This window comes from Microtus ochrogaster, chromosome 24 (assembly GCF_000317375.1).
Source record: "Microtus ochrogaster isolate Prairie Vole_2 chromosome 24, MicOch1.0, whole genome shotgun sequence".
Classification (NCBI taxonomy): domain Eukaryota; kingdom Metazoa; phylum Chordata; class Mammalia; order Rodentia; family Cricetidae; genus Microtus; species Microtus ochrogaster.
In genome coordinates, this window is record NC_022024.1 from 26,940,757 (window position 1) to 26,943,474 (window position 2,718).

The 2,718-nt window shown below is 57.2% G+C and overlaps 1 protein-coding gene across 2 annotated transcripts in view; it reads left to right on the top strand.

Moving 5' to 3' along the window:
- Nucleotides 1-1,316: 1,316 nt before the first annotated feature.
- Socs2 (suppressor of cytokine signaling 2) overlaps nucleotides 1,317-2,718 on the top strand; it is a 6,466-nt gene continuing 5,064 nt past the window's right edge. Inside the window, exon 1 of one of the 2 annotated variants that reach the window (XM_026784622.1) lies at nucleotides 1,317-1,594. The gene's annotated coding sequence lies outside the window, so the exon portion shown is untranslated. Of the gene's footprint in view, nucleotides 1,595-2,420; nucleotides 2,665-2,718 lie in introns of those variants that run through there. The other variant, XM_005358140.2, reaches the window with a different exon arrangement.

Consider the following 2,718-nt stretch of genomic DNA (forward strand, 5'->3'; position numbering starts at 1 on the left):
GGAGAAATATCTCCTCCAGGTTTATGGGTTTGAATACTACTTCCTAACTGGTGGCACTAATTTAGAAGGTTGTAAAGCCTTTAGAACAATGGTTCTCAACCTGTGGGTAGGGACCTCATTGTCAGCTCTCTGTCTCCAAAAATGCTTACGTCACGATTCATAACAGAAGCAAAATCACAGTTATGGAGTATCAATGAAAATAATTTTATGGCTGGGGGCATCACCACAACATGGGGAACTGTATTAAAAGGTCACAGCATTAAAGCGATTGAGAACCTCTGTCTTAGGAGGTGGAGTTTCGCTGAAGGAAGTGGGTTGCTAGAATGGGGTTCTCGGGTGGTAGAAGTAACCGATTACACCTGTTTCCTGGCCCCTTCTCCAGCAGACGGCACCACTAACTCCTGCCTATGTGGAGGGGGTCCTCCAGCACCCAGGCCTTCCTTGGCTACGTCCTGTAAATCATGAAACAAAATCAATCCTTCTGCCCCTACGCTGCCGCTGCCAGGTGTTTGGGCACAGAAATCAGTAAAGTAACCCAGTCACAGTTGGAAGATTTAGTCTGATAAGTAGAAATTGATTTGTTTAATTTCTGCACACATGTGCGTGCATGCGCGCACACGCGCGCGCGTACACACACACACACACTTTATGAATTCATAAGCATAGGCACACACTTTCTCAAAGGTTCTTTACCGAGAAACCATCACACATACAGAAAATGTTGACCTTTGTGAACCCGAGACATTTTAGTGGTTTAAAGTTTAATTTGGGCCTCCGACTACTCGGAGACGCTATGGGGGATCTGATTTGTTCATCGGTATTAACCTGCCCCCAACAGCTTGCATCTAGCTTCTAATTTTACGGAAAAGGTTAGGGGTGTAAAAGAGGCGAGCGCCCTGTTCGGTTACTCAACCGCTTTGTACTACAGGCTTTCTCAAATTCACTAGGCTCCACCCTTCCCATCGAAGAGTCCAAGAAAACAAACAGCTCCAGGCTCACGAATCCATCGCCAACAAAGCCCCTCTCTAAACTGCGTTATGTCCCCTCTGTTCACCGTCCTGTCACGTGTATAGGATTATTTAAGAGGAAAAAATTACTGTGGATAAAAATTGGTCCAGGGCTCCTGACCTTGGAGCTGGTTGGTTGTGTTTCCTTTCAGGGCCGGCAGGCGGGGCACCAGGAAAGGCTTGGAAACCGCGCCTCCCCCACCCTCTCCTAGCCTCCCTTGCCCAACTTCCCTATAGCCGCAGCTTCAACTAAAAGTGGCCATTGACCTTTCAGGCTTTTGAGCAGTGATGCAACAGAACAGTATTTCAAAGAAAAGTGGTTATCGAAGTTTTGAATCTGGTTTTCCCATGAGTGTTATTTTGTTTGTTTGTTTGTTTTGGGGGAAAAAGTAGGTCACATTTAAAGTGGGTCACTTTTCAGGGCCCGGCGTTGATGAATGTAGGATGGGAGGCCAGGTGACCTCCAACAGTGTGCAAGGTGAGGGTCCCATTAGGAAAGAGGTGCTGGGATCCGGGTCCCCGGTTTTGCGGGGAATCACAGAGACAGACGCGCCGGGCCCGTCACCCCGCAACCGACCGGGGCACAGGTAAGGGCACCTTCTCTGTGGGTTCGAGCAGGTGGGCCGGGTGGGCCTTTCCGGGCTTCCGGAAGGACACGTTGGAGTTGAGCGGAGGAGGAAGGGAGGAGCTGGGCAAGGCTGGTGCAGGGGACTACCCGCCCGAACCCCAGGGGGAGGGATTGAGAGCAGTGCGCGGTGCGGCTTTAAGGAGGCGCTGGTCTCCTCTCGCTCTTCTAGGGCACTGGCGGAGGGGGGGGGCGCCTCTGGTTCGCTTCCCGAGGCCCCCAGGAGGGGTCATCGACCTGGGCAGTAGCCTGCTTTCCCTAGCCTGCTTTCCCCGGCTCCGTGTGTCTTAGAGAGGGAGGGACCGACTTCTGGCCACCCCCACCCCCGCCCCGCCTCCCGCCTGTCCATGCACCCCAGACTGCAGAGGGTCGCGTCTGGCAGGCCGGTGGTGGTGTGGGTGGCTGGAAAAAGGTCCCCTCCTCCCGTGGCGAGCCAAAGAGAGGGGCTACTCTATTCGGAGGGGTGGGGGGGGCGGTGACCAAGGTGCTCAGCTGCTGCCGATAGGGGCAGGCACTGGCTAGGGACTTCTCCCACTTGTCCCCGAGCACCCCGAGGTGCAGGGTCAGAGGAGGGCGGAGTCCCAGACCGCCACCCCGCAGCCACCGGCACCCGTACCGGCTCTCAGGCCGGCTCCCTTGAAGCCTGCGCATTAGCGCCCGAGCCTCTTTAAAGCGCTGGCGGGGGCTGCGGTCACGTGAGACGGATTCCTGGAAAGTTCCTGGAAAGCGGCCTCCGCAGCGGCCGGGCGGGGCGCAAGGGGCGGAGGGAGGCGGGGAGCAAGCGAGCGCGCGAGGGAGGGAGGGAGGCGCGCGGGGCTGGGAAGTCGCGCGCACACTCTGCTCCGGGGACAGACGGTTAACTCTTGCCAAGTCTCGCCGCCGCTGCGGCTCGCGGGCCTTGGGCTTCCCTTGAAGCATGAGCCTTCCCTCCCGCAGCCGCCGACGCTGCGCGGGTCGCGGACAGTGCGCGCCGGGGCTCCGGGCGCGCGGACTCAAGATCCCTTGTGCCCCGAGCCCGGAAGCCTGCGGCAGGTACCGCTCGCGAAGCCCGAAGGCTCCGCCCGGGGCAGAGTGGCGGGGGGGGGG